Source organism: Microtus pennsylvanicus, chromosome X, assembly GCF_037038515.1.
Source record: "Microtus pennsylvanicus isolate mMicPen1 chromosome X, mMicPen1.hap1, whole genome shotgun sequence".
Taxonomy (NCBI): Eukaryota; Metazoa; Chordata; class Mammalia; order Rodentia; family Cricetidae; genus Microtus; species Microtus pennsylvanicus.
In genome coordinates this window covers 60,437,352-60,459,403 of record NC_134601.1, presented here as the reverse complement: position 1 = coordinate 60,459,403, position 22,052 = coordinate 60,437,352, and the positions used below count along the sequence as shown (strand labels likewise).

Genomic DNA, 22,052 nt, shown 5'->3' with positions numbered 1-22,052 from the left:
TTTGTAATCACAGTCACTTGCTGTGCTTCCCATGAGGTGAGTTAATGAACCACTAGAGAGCTGTTCTGAATTAAAAAGGTCATACCTGACGTGAGCCATTTCAGTGCTGGCATCCCGTTCTTTTCCCCTCTTCAAGCGGAAGATTTTATTTAAGACCATCTGCAATTTGCCAAAGACGTGAACTGTGTGAATGGCAAGATGACCCTTGCAAATACATGTCAGGGGAGAAGACTCACTAGGAATTATAGACTCATAAAAGATCACTCTGAGGTTAGAGAGTAAACTCTTCTCATCTAATAGATGAAGAAGCTCACATCCAAAGAAAGGAAGTGACCTAACCAAGAACATGCAGTAAGAGATGACACTTGGAAACAAGTTTCCCTAGGTCCTCATACTTCTTGTTGACTATACTTTCCTCCCCGTCGGTCATTTAAGTGCTGTAAGTAGCCACATCCATTTTACTGGCCTTCTCTAAAATGGAAAGACATCCTCAAAGCCACTAACCAGGAACAGTTAGAATGTCACGCCTGCATTCATTCAGAATCTGTCGTTTATAGGTCTGAAAGCTGTCAGTTGGATATCTTTTTTTAAAATTTATTTATTTATTCATTTATTTATTAAAGATTTCTGTCTCTTCCCCGCCACCGCCTCCCATTTCCCTCCCCCTCCCCCAAACAGGGTTCCCTGCCCTGTGGGAAGTCCAAGGACCACCCACCTCCATCCAGGTCTAGTAAGGTGAGCATCCAAACTGCCTAGGCTCCCACAAAGCCAGTACTTAAAAGCACTGCCATTGCCACAAAGAATTCAGCCACCCCTTCATTCACACTTATATACTGTACAATATTTCTAGACTGTGTTCAGCAGTTCTCAAACTGTGAGTTGCAACCCTTTTGGAGGTCGCATATCAGATATCCTGCATAGCAGATATTTACATTACAGTTCATAATAGTAGAAAATTACAAATGTCAAGTAGCAATGAAAATAACTTTATGGTTGGGGGTCACTAAAACATGAGGAACTATATTAAAGGGTTGCAGCATTAGGGAGTTTGAGAAACACTGGTTTAAGTTGCCAGGAAAATGTATAGGTACCAGCTTCATGAACAGTTGGATGGCATTAGGGATATATTACAATAGAAACTGTTATAGTAAATTTACATTTCAAGATAAATGCTGAGAAGCAACCTTGATGAAGCTCACTGGGTTACTATATTAGTCTCTAAAGGAACAGAACCAAAAATGAACATATCTTAAAAGAAGATTTATCAGGTTGGCGGGAATGATATGATCTGGATATTCTTTCTTCACAATGGGAAGGCTGAGAACTAGTAGTTACCCAGTCTACTGAAAGACCTGGATAAATCCAGACCCCCCCCCCCCAGCTGGAAAAAATAGAGCCAAAAATCTAAGCAGGGAGAGAAGAATCAGAAATCTAGGATTAGCAGGTTCAGTGAACTAGCTGAAGATAAAGTTAGATTGTAATCTTGAGAATAATCTTGAGAAACAGGGAGTTGCCCCCTTGTAATCATCACTGGATTTTTGGAATTTTCTATGACACCCTCCTTACCCCTTTGGATTACTGGGCTGTGGTTTCTTCCCTTAAAAACCCCTTCTCCCAGTTACTCGGGGTTGAACTCCTCCCCTGCATGGGTTATGAGTCTCGGCCCCAGTGCACTGGTTCCTGTCTTGTTGAATAAACCTCGTGTGATTGCAACAAGGATGATCTCTCGTGAGTTACTAGGGGGGTTGTGCTATCCCAAGACATGAGTGAGAGTCTCCCCACACCGGGGGTCTTTCACTACAAGTCTGGATGCTCAAATATCCTGATCTGGTACTGAAGGCCTACAACTTTCTCAAGAGCTGCTGGTCTTTGGTTTATGTTGGAAGGCCAAAGACATTTTAAAAGTTTTATTGAAGTACATTTATATCTGTTCTTTTCATAGTATCTGTGGCTGCTTTGACATGAGAAAGGAAGAGTTAAATCACTATAGCAAGAAACTATGGACTACAAAACTTGGAACACCAAGGATTTGGCTCTTTGGGTAGAAGGTTGTCAACATCTCTATATTAGAAACTGAGACTTGAATGGAAACATGAAGTGTTTACAATTTTTAATAATATATGCAAGCATATAGCTACGATCCCATATTATCTCTTAAGATCTTTTTGGATCTATCTATCTATCTATCTATCTATCTATCTATCTATCTATCTATCTTTCTAGAGAGTGTAGCACAGCATACATAAGGAAATCAGGACAATATGCAGGAGTCATCTCTCTTCTTCTACCATGTGGGTTCTGAGTATTGAACTTAGGTTGTCAGTCTTGGCGGCAAGCACCCTTACCCACTGAGGTATCCCACCAGTCCTTCTACAATATCTTTAAGAAAATATTATGAATGCATTTTAGTGAAAAAAGGTGTTAAAAATCATTCAGCCACAATACCTAGAAAGGCCTTGTATTAATATTTTGATGTATATTTTTTTCTGGTGGTTTTTACTTCTCCATATATTTTTTCCTAAAATTAAATGAGTTATATTGTACATTTTATTTTGTAGCTTGCTTTCCAGCACTTTTTTTCCACACCTGTAAACATAGATTCCCATCCTCATTTGCACTGGCTACAAAATACACTGTTGTGTAAATGTTTAATATTGAATTAATCCTCTTTAATTAGATTTTGAGTTATTTTTCTTTTATGGCACTGCCTTAGTTGACAGCCATCATATGTACAGTTTTTTATACTTGCATTTGTATGTTCTTTTCCATTTTTTTTTTGAAATTATCAGTTAATGTAGAAAGAGAGCTAGAGAGAATAGAAGCTCACGTGCCTTCATGGGTAGGTTGAATTGGTGTAAGCGTCTGGATTAACATTAATTAACAGTATGTGCGTTGCAGTATATTTTCTGAAGTTTCCAGTTCACATTAAATACCAATGACCGGCAGTAATTCCCCCCTTCATGGGAATGTAATCACCCAAGCAATACTGAAAAGGGTGGGTCCACTTAAAAAAGAGAATACCCACAGTACTTATAGCAAGGTCAAATTTTCTGTTGGAGATGGCAGCTAGAAGAGAAGGGGGACACCAGGATGGGACAGTGCTCTCTGGAAATGGGCTGAACACAAAAATGAGTGTGAAAGTCTACAGGTTTTAAGGCGGCCTCTGGAACACTTATAGCAAATGGGAAATGATGCAGAAGCAGGACAAAACTGCCTGTGCAGCACCCATGAGACAGCCAGATCCCAATGGCTGTAGCAGACCTTCTCCTGAGAGCTTTTTGGTTAAACTAGTTCAGCCATGCTACATGTTCACTTAACCTCAAGGAACACTGCTGAGTTTAGTCACCTGCCTTCGTGTTTTCCCATAGATTTTGGAAACATGGAGGTAGTGTGTGGGAAGGCCTGAAATTTGGTGTTAATCAGGAAACAGAGGGGAGCAAAAAGAAAAAGTATTGTGTCTGTTTGAACAAACTCTGCCAAAGGTATGAAGCATTCTCCCCATCAGCTACATTAGAAGCAGCTGGTGTTTCCTCTTCTGCACACTCATCCATGTGTGAACAGTTAGCCTTTAAGACCAGATGCCAGCAGTGAGTTAGTGTTTCCTCAGTCCTTCCACAGAACCTCTCCATGATAGGTAAACTGATGCCCAATTACCCAGACATGTGGAGACAGACATTCTGCTTTGTTTGTTTTGTTTTTCAAGTCAGGGTTCTCCGTAGCTTTGGAGCCTGTTCTGGAACTCACTCTGTAGACTAGGCTGGCCTCGAACTCACAGAGATCCCCCTGCCTCCGCCTCCCCCTGCCTCTGCCTCCCCTTCCCGAGGGCTGAGATTAAAGGCCTGTGCCACCAATGACCAGTTGCTTTGGCTTGTTTTGTTTTTTTGTCAAAGTTGTGATTCTCAGTTTTCTCTCCATCCTCCCTTTTTATTCTCCACCTTGTATTCAGGTACAGAGCTGCCATATGTCCTGCTCCCCGCCGCCTGTCCTCTCCATAGGCCATGCCAATGAATACACCTTTTCCACCCTGAGACCCTCTCTGCTGAATTATCTCAAAGGAGATTTGGAAGTAGCAGCCAGGGTTGCAACAGCAGTGCTGCTTGGAGGATTTTTTAGGAACTCTCCACATTGTGACTATGCCTGAGCTTCTTAACCTGCGTTAATTATGTGATACACCCCACAGTTTCCAAATTTGTAAGAACAGTGGCTAATACCCCAGTGAGAGGAGGAAGTGCTGTCTCTGCGTGAAAACTCTGCTTTGCTTTCCTACCCCGGGGGGATGTCTGCAGCACAGTGGATTAGCCTGGCAGGCTGGAAGCCTGGGAAGCTGGGCCAGACGTCTGACCTGAGCTGCAAATGGGTTTCTGCTCTGCTCTGTCCTCGCACGCACGCTTTGCTCCCTTCAATTTTTTTTTAAGCTAAACTTTTAAAATTTGAGATGAAGACTCACATGCAGCTGTAAGAAATAGTACAGACTCCATATACCTTTTACCAATTCCTATCTTGCAACACAACCAGCATATTGCTGTTGTTGAGAGCCAAAATGCAGAACGCACCCCTCTCCATAAGTATCCCTTGTTCTGCCTCCCTCCACCTCACTGTCTACTAAACCTTCCATGTTCCAGAATTTTGGCATTTCGGGAATGCCATATGAATTATAATCTTCCTAGTTTTGTTTGTTTCGTTGGTTTGTTGGTTGCTTTGGTTTTGCTCAGCTAAATCCCCTTGATCTTCATTTGGGTAACTGTGTGTCAGGAGTTGATTTTATTATGTTGTATTTTATTGCATGCATATGCTGCAGTTCAACCATTCACCTATTGTGGCTATCAGAATTTTTTTCAATATTTGCTATTATGAAGAAAGCTACTATACTACATGGAGATATTTTATTGAGGGCCTTGAGGATGCCTATGGCAAGCAAAGATCTGAGGGTAAAAAATTAACTCAAGTAGGTTACCTCTGCTTGTTCTTTTTTTTTCCATGCTAGGGAAAAAGGTGAAATGAAGGGGCTGTCTCTTGGAGGTTTTTAGTTTTAACAGACGTAGTTAGGAATTTCCATAGACAAAGACAATGATAATGTGCATATCAAAATCACAAAAGGGCAGGTAGAACCTGATAAAGCAGCAGTTCTGAATAGGTGACACCAGCCAGCATTCAAGGGGAAATAGCTGACATTCCAAACCATTAGATAAGGTTACTAAACCTCCCAGAATCCTGAATTCACCCGTTCTCCTCCTCCAATCTCTGTTGTGATAACCAACTTTGGGGACGCCCAGATTTGTTTGTTAGCAAAGGTGGCTTGTGCTGCCTTCCTGCTCCGTGCCTGTCTTCTTTAGAAATTTCTACGTGGTCTGTTAGCAGGTAATTTTGTGGAATTGTCTATATATGTAAATTTGACTGCTAGAACAAAGAGTGAATGTTGTCCCTCTAAGGCCTCATAGGCATTTGATGTTGCTCTATTTTTTTTTAATTTATTCTGGGAATTTAGTGCAGTTGCAGAGTGCTTGCCGAGCAGACCGAAGGCCCAGGGTTTGATCTCCAGCATCACACCAAAAGTATTCTGAGAGGTATCCTGTTGTTTCTCACTGTGATTGCGATTTGAATTTCCCTAATGGTTAACCATCCTGAAGTTCTGTCCATTTGTATGCCTTCTTTGAAGCAATGTTTCATCCTGTTCATTGTTGATGTTCATCCTCTGTTGTAAAGAAAATTAGTGTTTTCCATTTGATGGACTCCAATTTTTTTTTTTGCTTTATGGAAAATTTATTGCAATATTCCAAAAGCACATCACTTTTTCTTCTCAACATCTTGCTCTGCAGCTTCCTTTGCCCTCTTTGCTCGGATGCCAAAGAGCCGGGCATTGGCCGGGGCCATGCGAAGACTGGCAAAAGCCTTGAAGTTCTTCTCTTCTTCTGTGATGACTCTGGCTTTCTCCTTTTTATAAACATTCTGAATGGGCATCACAGGTCCTGTTAGCTGAGTGGCCAATTTAAGGTCTTCAGCCGAACTATCTCCCTTCTTTGGAGCGGAAGGCTTCCTGGGAAAGAGGATGAGCTTGGAGCTGTACTCCTTGAGGCGCTGCACGTTGGCCTGCAGGGACTCGGTGGACTTGTTTCGCCTCCTTGGGTCCACGGAGATGCCGATGGTGCGAGCCACCTTCTTATGGATACCAGCCACCCTGAGTTCCTCCAGGCTGAAGCCCTGGCCAGCTCGGACCTTGGTGTGGTAGCGCACTGTGGGGCACCTCACGATAGGCCTGATGGGTCCGGACACGGGGCGCGGGGCAATGCTGCGCGCTTTCGCCTGGACTCCATTTTTTTTTTTTTTTGATTTTTGAGACAGGGTTTCTCCGTAGTTTTTTGGTTCCTGTCCTGGAACTAACTCTTGTAGACCAGGCTGGCCTCGAACTCACAGAGATCCGCCTGCCTCTGCCTCCCGAGTGCTGGGATTAAAGGCGTGCGCCACCACCGCCCGGCCTGGACTCCAATTTTTTAAAATATGTTTTTGATACCTGGGTTTTAGGTGTCTTATCTGTGAAACCATTGCCTGGCCAAACATCAAGAAGCGTTTCTCTTTTTCTCTTGTAGGAGTTTGATGGTTTCAGATCTTACATTTAAATCTTTAATTCATTTCTAATTTATTTTTGTGTTTTATTCAAATTACGGGTTCAATCTCCTGGTTTTTGCATGTAGCTTTTCCGTAATCCCAACACTATCTTTAAAAAATATCATTTCTACATTGTGTGTTCTTAGTACGCTGTCAAAACTGCTTGACTATATAGATGCACAGGTTTATTTCTAGAATTTCTTTTGTGTTCCACTGGTCTGGATATCTGCCTTTGTTGTTGATGCTGTACATTTTTTGATTGGTTTAACTTTGTATTGTGTTTTGAAATGAAGAGATTTGATCCCTCAAATGCTGTTCTTTTTCGAGAGTGATCTATTAATAGTGCTATATAGTCTTTTACAATTCTATATGAATTATTTTCTGTTCCCATAAAAGATGCTGTTTGGGATTTTGGTAGAATTTCATTGAGTTTAGAGATTGATATCTGTGCTGTGAAAATGTTTACCATATTATCATTCCATTTGTATTTACCTTATTTAGTTCCTTTCATCAAAATTTTGCCACCTCGTTACATTTATTCCTACGTATTTAATGCTTTTGATGCTATTTTAATAGTAATTGTTCTGCCAATTCTCCTTTTTCATAGTTCATTGTGAGTGTACAAAAATATAACCAACTTTAATGTCAGTTTGGTATCCTTTAACTTTAATATGTATGTTCATTAGTTCTAATGTGTAGGTTTTAGGACCTTCTACGTGTACCATGTCCTATGCAAATAAGGATAATTCTTTCCTTCCTTTTCTATTTGGGTATTCATTTGTTTGTTTCTGGCTAGGATTTCCACTATTGTGTTGACCAAGAATTTTCAGAGTGGACATTCTTACAGGAAACACTTTGGGTTTTCAGCAGTGGGTATAGTGAAGGCTGTAGACATGTCCTATGTGTCCTTGATTATGTTGAGTTTCTTTTTGTTCTGTTCTGAGTTTATTCATAGTTTTTAAGATTTCTACTCTCTCTTTCTGTGTGTGTGTGTGTGTGTGTGTCTGACACACACACAGGCTCTAGCACACACAGGTGCGAGAGGCACATGTATGCCACCCCATACATGTGAAGTCAGAGAATTTTTGCATCTACACTATCAAGGATACTATATTTCATTTTTAATTAATTTTTGTGTAAGGCATATATGTTAATTGAGAAACAAGCACCAATATCTGGGGTTGGAGAGATAGATCAACAGGTAAGAGTACATGTTGCTCTTGTAGAAAACCCAGGTTCAGTTTCCAGCATCCACATGGTGTAGGAGGAGGTCTCGCTTGCTGTCCTGGCCCCCTGGCTAGCTTAGCCATGAAATAACCACACAGAAACTATATTAATTGAAACACTGCTTGGTCCATTAGCTCTAGCCTTTTATTGGCTAACTCTCACATCTTGATTTAACCCAGCCAAAAGAGACTCACAACTAGTCAAAGTATTAAGGAGTGTTCAATTCTCAGCCCTAAATTGGGTATCTATACAATCTATTCCAGGGAACATTGCAAAAGAGGGGGCAGAATACTGTAAGAGTCTGAAGATGGGAAGAAGCACTATAAGATGCTTTCGTGTGGTTATAACATAGCCTCCGCAAGCATGAACAACAGCAACAGTAACTGTCTGCCTAAGGCCTGTACAGAAAAACAATTAAAAGGCATGAGAATGGGAGGTGGCCTAGTTGGGAAGAAGGCTGTTAGCAAAAGTAACAATAATAAAAGAAGATAATGCAAAATGAATACGCCCACAGTACTTTGTATATAAGTATGGAATTTTTAATTAAGCCAAAGAAAGTGATGCAGCAGAAATTTTGTGAGTTTGTATTTTTCAGTCAAAAATACTTTTCTTTGTGGTTTTTTTGTTTGTTTGTTTGTTTTTGGTGTTTTGTTTTTTTTTTTGGTTTTTCGAGACAGGGTTTCTCTTTGACTTTGGAGCCTGTCCTGGAACTAGCTCTTGTAGACCATTCTGGCCTCGAACTCACAGAGATCTGCCTGCCTCTGCCTCCCTAGTGCTGGGATTAAAGGCGTCAAAAATACTTTTAAATGAATAGTAGTTAACACACATAGAGTATTTGCTATTCTTTTATTCCTTTAAAAGCTTTATTATGCTACTATACTTATAACATATATTATTATCACCATTTTACAAATGAGAAAATTAACTCAAAAGAGGTTAAAGTCTTGTTCATTGATAGGAGTAAATCTAGGTGCTAAGCCCAGAGGGAATTTTTGTTATTTTTGTTTTTAGATACAGTCTTAATATATAGCCTTGGCTGGCCTGAAGCTTTCTGTATAGACCAGGTTTTCCTTGAACTCACTAACTCTGTAGTGCTAGAATTACAGGCATGCAGTACCACACCCATAGAAAATTATGGAATTCCCAGGTGATGGTGGCCCACACCTCTAATGCCAGCACTCAGGAGGCAGAGACAGGCAGATTTCTGTGAGTTTGAAGCCAGCCTGGTCTATAAGAGCTAGTTCTAGTTCCTGGACAGCGAAGGCTGTTAGACAGGAAAACACTGTCTCAAAAAAAAAAAAAAAAAAAAAAAAAACCACAACGAAACAGAGAAAAACTATGAAATTGATCTCAAAGCATATATGCCTTAATTGTAGGCTACTCTTTATGTTAATATCATTTCCTCTGTTTCAGTCCACCTAGCCATTTGTGGAAACAATTTATAGTGGATTGAATTCAAACATCCCCTGTGTTCTATTACTGCAATAAAACACCATGACTATAAAAGAAAGTGTTATATTTGGGTATTGGATTCAGAGGGTTAGAGTGTGTGACCATCATGGCAGGAAGCATGGCAGCAGACAGTCATGCTTGCTGCTGATGCAGTCACTGTGAGCTCACATCTTGAGACACACCCATGAAGCAGAGTAAGAAAGAGAATTGTGGAATGGTGTGAGTCTTTTGAAACCTCAAAGCCTGCCCAGTGACACACCTCCTCCAACAAGCCCTCCCTTCCTAGGATTTTCCCAAATAGTTCTACCAACGGTGTGGGGAGGGCATCTCAAATACTCACAGATAGGAGCTGGTGAAAGCCATTCTTATTCAGACCACTGCACTTCCCTCCCCCCCCCAAGGTTCAGATGTTTGGATACTTGGTCCCTATTTAGTGGTACTGTTTGGGTAGGTTTAGAAAGTGTGGCCTTGCAGGAAGAAGTGTGGTATTTGGCAGACGTTGAGGTTTCAAAGCCACATTCCATTCCTCATGTGCACTCTTGGTGTTTTGTGCATGTGTTTTGAAATATGAGCTCTCAGCTCTTAGCCTCAAGCTCCAGCCGTCATATCTGACTACCTGTTGCCACACTTCCCTGCCATTGTGACAATAGACTTTCATGTCAATGGAATCATATTCCTTCTATAAGTTACCTTGATCATGATGTTTTATCACACCAGTAGAAAAATAACTACTTCACAGTTGGCTCTCTACTATGTAGTCATGATAATGGCACCATCAAAGGCTTTAATTTTAAAGGGAGGGCACTATGTTAAGGGGAAACAGGCCTACACTGGTTTTCAGCAATATCAGTGAGTTGCTGAGGCTTTACAAAAAGTCCAAACTGGAGCACTAAACTCCTACATGTCACTTATTCTCCCTGTCCCCACCTGCTCTTTCAGTATAAACTCAAGGTGCCCTGAAGCTGTATTCTTTGTCCCACTCCATATTTGGATCTGTGATCTCTCTGCCTGCACCTGTATGGGATGAAAGAGGAAAAAGCCAATAAAGGTTTCCTGGAACTGGGATCAGAGTCAAGGTTGGAATGAGCAGAATCTGGAGGAGAGGCAGAGACTATAGCTTCACTGAATTTCTGGAATCCAGTGGGTTAGTGTTCTAGGAGGAGAGGAATACTATGCAGAATAGTTCCAAGTTCTCTCCTTCATCTGTGCTGATCAGGACCTTCACCTGCATACAAAAAGCCATGGAATTCTCTAAACTATCAGGATTCATAAGTACTCTGTCTAAACCTTTAGTGGAAGCTGCTGTAGCTTCCAAATGGCAGTTGTTTTTACTGTGAGGCCCATAACACATGGAGTGTGTATCACAAATGTTCTGGTGATTGAACATGCTGATTAACTATGAAGCTTTCTGTGTGTTTGAATTTGATCTGGGCCAGTACTTCCTAAATACTCCAGAGATTGATTTGTATCACATATGGGGAACATTGTAGCTGACTACCAGACCTTGAGATTTACAATTCCTTATTCATATCTATTTAACTAGTTCCTTCCATTTTTGCATTTGTTGAGCTTTGGGGAGGCAGAATTGTTGTATAAGTTAATCTGAGCAGGGACACATAAAGAATATAAAAATAGATAGGTAGTGGTTAATTACTAAGTGTTTTAGAAAATGTTTTATGCAAAAAAGAATTCAGCTGTACAAATCCATGAGTAATATAAAAATTATGATGGTGATTTGTTACTGGTGAAAAACGGTTTTCCTCATAATACTTGCAAAAGATGCTGTCATGCAAACTCTGAACAGCTAACCTCTATGCTAAATGTTCAGACGTTTTTTCCCAACAGTCATGATACTTTCTGTTGTGTAAACATTGTTATATGTTTCTAAGTGAAGGCCAGGCGTAAGAAAAATGAAAGTAATTGATCTCTTGAATTGGAGAGAAGAAGCCTTGAGCTTTGAAAAGGAGTCCTGTCAGTCCTCAAGGATTCAGCTATCACAGATTCTGAATTCAGTACTGGTCATTTTACTACAGATAGCAATATTTTTAGGTTCTCATAACACATACTTACTTGGTGTAGAAAACTTGACCTGTGTAACTTCAGGTATTACTGCAATTGGTAGGGGACCATAAAGCACCTGAGTGCTATTGTCCTTGAGTTCCTCTGACTCTGCTTGTCTTTCCAATCTAGCAAGTTTTTTCAGCTTCATTGCATAAGTTCCAGCACCAAAGAAACCACACATGTTGTAACTAGGTTTATTTTCTCAGAAAGCAGAACAGTCTCCAGCCCTTCCTGGGGTAGGCAGGATGGAAACACTAGTTCCTTATTTTGTCTGTGAACCTCGTCTCTAGGAACAGATCTCTGTCCCTATCCACACTCTCCTAGAACCGTCTTTGCCCTAGGAATAATGAACATTGAGAGGCAGGGGAAGGAAGTCTTTACATTGGCCTGGAAAATTCATAGAGAAACCACACAGTATTTTGAATAACACAGGTTTAGCATAAATGTTGGCTTCGACAGAGGACTGTTAAGAATCAAAGATATCTACAAACATTATGCAATCAATGGATGTATAAGGCACAACCCCTATCGCTACAGTTGAACTAGAATATCTAGGATGAAACTCCCCTCCCCCCGTTAAGATCTAGATCTTATAAGAAAGCACAGTCAAGGCTCACTGGTTGGCAGCAGAATTGCTATAGCACTGCTTCGGCAAGACATTCTCGAATTGTGCCCTATAAGACTTCTGGGAAATCCATCCTCTATATACTAACTAGGAAAGTTGCTCATAGGGAGGTATCCCACTATAGGTATTCTGACATTGAACCCTCCGATTGAAGAGTCTTAGGAGAAGCATTTGGCTACTGGGTGCCCTGATCACCATCCCCACAGGAGCTACGTGCTTGAGAAGTTTTTTGCGCCGCAGAAATTGGTACTTTTTGAGCTATTGTAAATGGCCACTGAAGATACTGAGTGCTTCCATTACAGAAACCAAAAGGAAAAGTCCTTTCCTTTCAAAAAGAATCTGTCTAGCACCCTCTACTGAAAAATCTTAAAGCTCTGCCAGATGGGAAAGGGGATGGATTTAGAGGGCTCATAATAGTTCTTCACCAAGCAGTCAAAGTGATTTTGGAGATGAGAGCAACAGTACTGAGATAAAAGTGATTCTCATATAGTATTATTCCATTAATTCTCGTTGTGTTCTGAATGATCTCTCAATCTCTTGTAGATTTGCAACAAAGGGATAAACGTTAGTTACTCCTTATCTTTCTGTGTCTTTTTCACCCTTTCTGTAATGTTATCCTTGAGAGAAAATAGAATATAATTCCAATTCACCTATGCAACCTCTCATGTTTTTATTGTCAAATCTCCAGGTTACTCTCAACTCTTCCAGCCACCTACCTGTACCAGTTGATTAATATTGGAACATTATCAAATTCCAATAGACATGGCAGAATTCATAGGTTAATTATATGCTCTGTGTGTGTGTGTGTGTCTGTCTGTGTGTTTCTCTGTGTTGAGTTTGGTGTGGGTGTGGGCACATGCATGACATGGCAAGCATGTGTAAGTCAGAAGACAACCTTGGGTGTCAGTCATTTCCTTACACTTTGCTTGACTCTTGTTTGCTGCTGTATGCGTGAGGTTAGCTGACCCACAGCTTCTGAGGATTTCTATCTAGTGAGTAGAACATAAGCATTATTCTTGGCCCAGTGACTGCCTGCTGGTTCAGTGAGCAATCCTCCCCACTACCATACAGCCATCTCAACCCAGAGGCCCTTATCTTGAAGTGGAGGCAAAAGGTGGACTTCTTCATTCTGGCTTATGACAAAAAGGTCTCCATCCCTTTGAAAAGAATTAATTTCCTCAGTAATTATACTATTGCTTCTTTGAAGTATGTTACATGCCAAAGAAAGAAACAACCCACAGACCTCTAAATCGTCATAAAATCGAACTCTTCTACCAGTTATTAGAGAGAGACTGGGAGAAAAGAGGAAATGAGACTAAAACATATTGAAAGAATACATTTTTTTTCTAGTGTCAGCAGCATGAAATACCTCTGACAAACTTCAGACCAACTTAAAGGTTCAAATTTCTCCTTTACTGGAAAGGTCATTTATGTTCATGTAATAAGCATTCCCATTGGTCTGTTGCATAAGTAAAATCTCCAAAATGACATTTTTGCAACTGAAGCTGATGCAGCTTAGCAAGAGGTAGATGTAGGCATGAGAATTGGAACTTCCCTATCACTCTCTTCCACTGGGCATGCATGTCAGAGCTCTTCTGTGTCATGTGAGCCCTGTGCAGGCATTGATCCTTTACATGAAACCTCAGCTTTACGAGGAAATCCCATAGGGAAAGAGCTTCGCTTCAGTGGAGTTCTTTTATTGCAGTTGATGGAGGGTAAAGAAGTTGTTTCTGGGGTATTTTCTTAAAATTCACTAATGAAGACTTTTGATGGCTCTTCCCCCTCTGCACCATGCTGTGGCATGCCATGTGAAGCTATTAATTAGTGTGCCCTCTAATTTCTTTTTGTGTGTGCAGCTTGCAACCTGAGAAGTATCCTATATAGTAAGATAATGTGATACAGTAACATAATGCTTCTGACTTTTTCCTTAATACCCACATGACAATTACTACATCACTTTCTTTAGTACCTTTTGGTATTTCTTTGAGAATTTTGGGAGTACTGTACATCATTTTCTCCTGTCTCTCTCCCCACTTTAATTCTTCCTGTGCCTCCCACTCCCTCTCACATTCATGGCCTCTTCTTTAATCATCACTGTTACACACACACACACACACACACACACACACACACACACACACACGTTGAAAAGAATACATTTTATGGGCACAGCTTCTCTGTCATGTCTAGAATATACTGTCTCTCAGTAGGCATTCTGGTTCTATGGCTTTTACAATTGTTGCTCCTCCATTTCTATTAGGTTTCCTGAACCTTGTGTGTAGGAGTTCTGCCATAGACGTATCAACTGAGGATTGATATATGGCCAATTATTCTTTACATTTTGACTGGTTATGAATCTCTGTAGTGGTCTCTGTTGCAAAATGAAGCTTCTTTGATGAGTGGCAAGAGCTATAATAATCTGGGGGTATAAGAACAAATACTTATAATGTAATTAGAAGGTATATTGGTTTAGGAAAACAGTAGTAATAGCTTCTCCTCTAGGGCCTATGATCTCTCCAGCCATGAGTAATTGCCTATATTTATAGTACTAGGCATGAATCCCTTTCTACTGAATAGGCCTTAAGTTCGATTAAATAGCTATTGCTTCCCACCAAGAATAAAAGTGCCACTGCTCTACTATTGAACATCTTGCTAGACCTGTCATTATTGTGCTTGTAGGCTTTATAACTGGATAGGACTTTCAATGATTTTTCTCCCTTGGCTAGTCCTCAGAGAGGAGGCGACAAGGTCTGTTCCAGCTTAGTTCCTCCAGGTCCTGTGTCCAAACTGTGTGGTATCTTCAACGACAGGGTCTTTCCTCAAGTTCTGAGAGGCAAATAAGTACAATGACAATAGCCTATATTGTTTGTTGGGTTTCTTAGCCACGCCCCACCCCTCAGAGACAGCTAAATGGTCTCCTCCAGAACCCGTGAGCTTGATTCCTAACACCCACAAGTACCTGTAACTCAAGCTCTTGGGGCTCCAACTGGCCTTGGGCACCTGCACTCACATGTACTACTTCTACACAGACACATCATCGTAATTCAAAATAAATAACAGATTTTTAAATATATTGAAAGACTTTCTATACTGGTTGTTAACTCAGCACATCTGAGTGTCCTCTAAATGATTCCTGTCACCAAGTGCATCATGCTGTTTCTCCAGGTTGCCTCATGTTACATTAACATCATAGCAACAGTATCTTCCAGATCCATATCCGGTGATAAAGTGTGCCTATTTATGTTTGGTTGCCAATGTCTTTCTGATGTTCTAGTGTTTTACACTTTATTTCTGATTTCCCTGTTATTAACCATAATTTTTTGTGAACATGTTTTAGGCAAAATTAACCAACTTGTCAGGAGATTCCTTATAGCTGACTAATTCTTATATAAACCAAGTATAATTAGTGATAGCAGAAGTAAACATGGGAAGTAGTAGCAAGATTAACTTGAAGAAAAAAACATAAATCTTCCCAATAGCACTTCTACTTTTTAAGAATCAACAAAGATTGAGAGCCACAATTATGGGTAGGCATTCCATATAGTCAATAGTGCCATCATCTTGAAAGAGAAAAATACAAGCAAATTGTGATGACTATTTGTTCATTATATGGTGGGAGGGGTGGCATAATTGAAGGGTCTATTTCATACCTCCCCTGTCATTAGGAACTTTTACAACCTAGCAGGGGAAATCTTTCAGGTACCTACTTGGCTATTCATGTAAGGCAAAATCCAAATTGCCATTTAGAAAATCAGACTAATGGCGAATATCTCTTAGAAAGGTAGGAAAACAGCACTTTTTCTGTGCTACAAAAATACTCCCAGTCTGAGAAATGCTCAGTTCCTGGGAAACAAATGAGAAGGGTCTCTTACTTAAAAATGGATTATCTCTGTAATGTTAAATGTGTACTGACTCCACGATGATAAATGAGACTTAATGCCATAAAACTTAACTATTAAAAATAATCTTACTGACATGAATAGAGTAATATTAAAAACAGACCATTGCATTGAAGGTGGCCTTTTCTCCTGTGATGGAAACGAATTGGGTAATTTTTATTTCGTTATCATCCTCTATGAATTATATTTGCTAATAGAATATAAATATCATTGGTAAAGAAAAAAGAGTAGAGTGAATCTTTGTAATGAATGTGCAAATAAAGAGCACCGGATTCAGAAAGCTCCATTAATGTATTGCCTAAGTCAAGTCAACCAGGCTTTCCCACTCTGTGTCTAGTCATAGGCCTTTGTGTATATAATACACTTGTTAGAACACAATGACTGGACAGCTAATTCCTCCCGGGTAGTACTTTGTTAGTGCTGCTCTTGCAGAGGTTTTCCGGAGACCCTACAGAGCTCGCCTGTGGAGAGTCCCTAAGCTTGTTTGAAGATGATGCATCCTCCCCTGTATGGTACTATCCTATCCCTCGTGCTTCTTAACTTTTGAATAATAGACTCCTGCTACAAACTCACTACCATAAGCTGGCATAAGAAAGATCATGCAGAAGGGTGTCATGTTTGTACCATCCCCAACCTACACACCTTCTATCTTCGCCCTGAGCTCTCTGATGCTTTCCAAATAATCTCCTTATGTAGGAAGCTTATCAAGTTTGAAGTTGCATCTCTATGGAATAGAGAAGAGGTTGGCTAGTTATCAAACACTGAATTCATCTTACTCATTATCCTTATTCCCTAAATCATCAGTTCTGACTAGGTACTTAATATATGCCAAGTATATATACTAAGTGTAGCCTCTTATACTTTATTCCTAGAAGTCAGTAGCTCCTTTCCCACATAGTTCTGTCAGTGCACTGGTATCCTGAAATACATCAACCTCAATTCTCCCTCTGATGAGCTTAACTGGACTTTAATAATCGCTCCTAAATTGCCTTGTGACTCTGTCATGTGAATAAAGACTAGGGACTCTAGGTTAGATTATAAGCATCAAATTAATTTTATTGCAAAGGTCAGGGTGCTCACCTAGTATTCTATTGTGCTTGAAGGTTAGTCCCTGCATGCTTGGCCAAAACCTCCCTGTCTGAATTGTATTCAAAACAGATTTCAAGATACAAAAGGCTGTGGACTCTAACCCCTTGGAAATAGCAAGCAGCTGCAGTGATTTCATGTGTGTATATAATATACCATAATCTCCAGGAGATTATGGGCATTGAGCTCAGCACCTTTTGCTCCCGAAGCAAATGTCTGCTCATCCTTTCCACCTAGCTGCTCATGTCAGAGTTAAGAGATATTTCTTACCAAATGACTTCTAAGCTTGCTTGTCTCTAAGACGTGATGCCCCTGGGAAAACAAGACCTATCTGTGGAGTTTGACTCAGAAAAGATATAATCACATTCAGATAATGCCAGACACCTCCATCCTGGTTCCCCTTAACCTTCATCTGTCTTCCCAATTTAACAGAGGGTTAGTCTTTGCAGCTCAACTCCTTTGGCCAACCCTGTTATAATTCCATGTTCTCTGATGTATGTGTCCAATATATTCATCAGTTCAAGTTCTACAAGAAGCATTAATGTAGTGTCTTGTCATTTATACCCCCATAAAAATCTACTTAGGCCTTTTATGGAGTCTTGTTTGGCCTTGATTTTGTGCAAGAATTTGCCTACTCCTTCCTTATAAGTTTGCTTATGGAAGGATTTCTTTCTTCTGAGAGGCTCCTGTTTTTCCTGTCTCAGCCATTAGAAAGCAGCAGTCGAAAGGCTCGATAAGTATACGTTAGTTTATTTCTAACTAGGGAACACAATCCAAATGGATTACACTGGATTCAGAACTCAGATGTACCATTCTGTTCTTAGAAGTAAAAGTTTACCTCTGAGGTTACACTGTACTCTTCAGAAGTAAAAACACACTCCACAGTTCTGTGCTACAAGCTATAATACAATTTTGCCAAGTGTGGTGGTTAAGGATTATGTGCTTTTCACTGGAGTTGAGAGGGGACTGAAAACCAGCACTCATTGCATTCCCTAAATTATGCCCTCTCGAAATTACAGCCCCAAAGCCCATATGTCGGCTCTCTTCATAACCCAAATCCTGTTTTGGGATGCTGATGCCATCTCTTTTCATTTTCACTTAAATTCTCCATATCTTTCTGTTTTCCTCAGCAAAGCTCATCAATATCGATCTGCTTTCCAGGGATGCTTTGAGGACACAGTGCTGATAAGAAAACATTCTATGAGAGAATATTGATGACAGTTGTTTTGTAGGCACAAAAGGAGAGGGCACTCAGTAGTAATTGGGGGCCATGTTTAGCTACACGACCACCCATTATCGTTAGTACTCAGATTGAATCTAATGCCTTGTAATAATGCAGCATGGGCTACACATGGAGAAGAGGAATTTATTCTCATGTGACTGTTAGCAATGACAAGCTGTTTGAACATACTCTGAACATAGTTGTATATGTGTCTTTTGTTTCTCTTCCTTTCTTTGTTTGGAAATCTGATATTTATCCTTTGCTTATCCTATTTACTCCTTTTATGTACATGCTAAAATATTGTTTTTATTCCCTTTTTTAAAGCCTTATTTCTCAATGAACAGCTTAACCACAGAGGACGGATTTAGAAAAGCAGGTTAAGCAGCAAAGTCCAGTTTAAGCATTGTGGTAGATGTTATCACTGGGCTTTATTAATGGACCCCATTCTGGCTACATCGCACTTCTTTTCCTATGCATTTGTATAAAAGCCCTTGGCTGTCTCATTAACCCCTTTGACTGTGCTAACTCATTCCTGGGCATTTGTTGCCATAACTGCAGCTGTCCTTCAGCTGGAACCCCAATGCTGGCTCCTTTGTGGGCCTGTTTGTTCCAGGCGTCAGCTGTTAGGCGGAGGGCAAGAAGCTGACAACCTCTGAGGTCAAACAGCCTGTCCTGTTTGCTTAAGCCCTGTCTGTTTTGGTTTTTCTTTTCTCCGCAGCAGATGGGCATGTGGCTGTCTGGCCCCAGGGCTGGGAAACACGTGTGGGTACATGACCAGAGTTCATCCTCTCTCACCCACTCTGGGCACCAAAGCAGGTAGCCTAGCTCCATGTTCAAAACTATGATCAATAGTTCTTCTCAGTTGTCCGAATCTCTTCCTTCCACACCTAAGGCAGCTGTGGGGAATTGTTTGAAACTTATGTCTGTTCATAGAAATAATTGCCCGCAGTTTTATGGAGTGTCTCTTATGTGTGTTTCTGCCCATTTACAGATTTGATTATGCCTTTTGCAGAAGCTTACCACTGCTTGCTCTCTTTCTCATAGATCTTCCTGGAGACACCCTTCTTTTTAAAGCAAATTGGAAATGTTGTGCAAATGGCTATATCCGTATCCCACTGGCAAAAGTTAGGAGTTGCAAAGGTTCCTTGGGCACAAAGTGATCAAGTGATAAACACATCTTATATTCATTTGTTTGAGATAGCAGCACTGTCCTATGAGAAATGATTACAATGAGAAAAGGCTTACATACTTGCAAGGTGCAATTACCTTTTGTCCTAGTACTAATGAAGACCAGAGCCAACACAACTTTCACACACAGAGACTGAGCAGGTATAGTAGGGACTGTAGGAAATATGAAGATGGAAAATTTCCACACAGACCGGGAACACAGCACTGGAGAAGAAATTTTAATTTTGTCCATGTTGTGCCAGTTTTGCTAAAAAGCCCATGAAAAATAACCTACCGATTGCCCGTGCTCATAAAATTCCAGTATAGCCTTTTACCTCTGTATAGCCTTTCACCCTGACTTTAATAGAATTGATAATATGCCATCAATAGCAACAGCACAACTAACATCTAACATTCCCACGGTATATCACAGCTTTCCAAGTCTATTTACAGTTGACAACTCTTGTTTAACTATCTCAACAACCCTGTAAGATTGTTTTCAATGTTGCCGGTGCTTTTATGATGCAAAAAAAAAAATAAAATAAAACCCAGGCCCAGAGACACAGACAAATGAGTTGTCTCAAGGTTATATAGCTAGTAAATAGCATTGTCTTCTGCCGCCAGACCTCTGAGGCACGCATGGTAGGCAAGGTACACTGCCTTGTCGCCCTGCGATCCAGTCCACTGCTTCCTCTGTGTTTCCAAATCTGCACTGAAATTCTGGGTAAAGGAATTCAGGCCCTGCAGGGATTCACTTTAAAAGCAAAGGGAAAGTAGCCACATTACTGGGGAATTAGTGCCTTCACATGTGGATTTGCTGCTAAATGATATCTTTGGCACTTATGTTTGTTCCTAGATCACAAACTACTGATGTAGCTAAGAAAGGAAGGTTGGAGAGTGAAGAAGTAGGCAGAGCGTGAGAGCAGAACAACTAACTGTGCTGGCTAGTTTTATGTCAGTTTGACACAGGCTAGTTAGTCATCTGGGGAGAGGGAGGCTCAGTAGAGAAAATTCTCCCATTAAATTGGCCTGTGAGCAAGCCCGGGTGCATTTTCTTGTTTGATGATTGATGTGGGAGGGCCCAGCTCTCTATAGGTGGTGCCACCCAAGACCGGTTTTCTGGGTGCTATAAGCAGACTTAGCAAGCCATTCTAGTAAGCCACACTTCCCCGTGACTTGTGCTAGAGTTCCTGTCTCCAGGTTCCTGCTCTGCTCAAGTTCCTGCCCTGACTTCCATTGACAGTGGACCTGTAAACTGAAATAAACCCCTTCCTCCCCAAGTTGCTTTTCACCATGGTCTTTATTTAAAGCAATAGAAACCCTAAGAGAAGCTGTAAGCTCTTGACAACTAAAGAAATTTTTTGAAATTAAGATATTTTTGAAGTTATACATTTGAGACACATAGTAGAACTGTGAAGATCAGCAAGGAATGATTAACACAAAATCCTAGTCATTTTTTTCTTAAACCACATGTTGGGTGCAGTTTTCACAACATTTTTTATAATATATACATATATATATGTGTGTGTATATATATGTATATATTCTAAATTTTCTTTTGTAACTGCTCAGTCTTTGATTAAAAGCTAGAATTCAGCACCAGTTGTACTCAGTGGGTTTTATTTTGTCTTTTAAGAAAGTAAAAACAAACCTAAAGTTAGGAGGAGGCTATACAGGAGATACTGAAATGAGTTGGAGAGAGTGGAAGTAGACGTGATCTAAATAATTATGTTCACATACCACAGAATAGATAATAAAAAACAGAAAAAGACAATGTGAGGCAGTAGAAACTAGGCTTTGATACCCAGAAATAGATTTACTGCTCCTGAAAACGAGATGCATGTTGATAAAAAGCTTGGCCGGTTTACTCTGGCAGTGTCCCCAGTAACATACCAGGCAGATTCTCAGAAGTGCTGATATGTATGGACAGTATGATTTCCCAGAACAGTCTGAGTATTTACATGGCCCTGCCTCTTACTTTCTCTTTTTTCTCACAATGAACTTCTAGCTTCCGTGAGATAAGAACAGTTGCATGGTCCTTTGGGGATTGGAAGTTGAATGCCTTAACTGTAACCATAAATTAATACATTGTTTCCTAAAATCTGGTGGCTTTTCTTGGTCTTGGACCTGATAGAGAATGCAGTAAGTGGATGGGCTTGTCTATTTTCATTCTGGGTTGGTTTCTCTCTGGCCAATCTAGGCAACACGAGAGCATGAACTGTCAGAAATTACGGCTTTTCTTCCAGGTGGAAATAAGTGGATAAGAAATGCTCCCAGGCTGATTTTCTTTCCGAGTCATCATTTACAGGGAATTCACGCTTTGTTGTCAGTTTGGAATCAGATTTACTCTACCAGTCTCTATAAGGTTTGCTCCGGAGTTCATTGCCAAATTAGATGCCTTGTATTTTTTAATACCTTATGTCTCCTCCACATTGATGCCATTAAAGAGAGAGAGAGAGAGAGAGAGAGAGAGAGAGAGAGAGAGAGAGAGAGAGAGAGAGAGATTTAAAAATGATGACACTATTGGCCTAGAGATTCACTCAGGAAGAAATTTGGAGTTAACTTTAGAAATGCGTACAAAGAAAGTAAGAAAGTTAATAACTCGCATCCTTTGCTGTTTGAACTGCTGTTGCTGCATTAAAATATTAAAAACATATAAAATAGTTTTCAGGAAGGGAACAATTAGTATAGCTGTCTCAGGGTCATACAC

At 40.4% G+C, this 22,052-nt stretch overlaps 1 protein-coding gene and 1 pseudogene across 7 annotated transcripts in view; one reads left to right on the top strand and one right to left on the bottom strand.

The window, feature by feature from the left end:
• The window catches only part of Enox2 (ecto-NOX disulfide-thiol exchanger 2), a 279,678-nt gene that overhangs the window by 174,826 nt on the left and 82,800 nt on the right, over positions 1–22,052 (top strand). The window lies entirely within an intron of this gene.
• On the bottom strand, positions 5,752–11,524 carry LOC142841580 (large ribosomal subunit protein eL13 pseudogene; annotated as a pseudogene).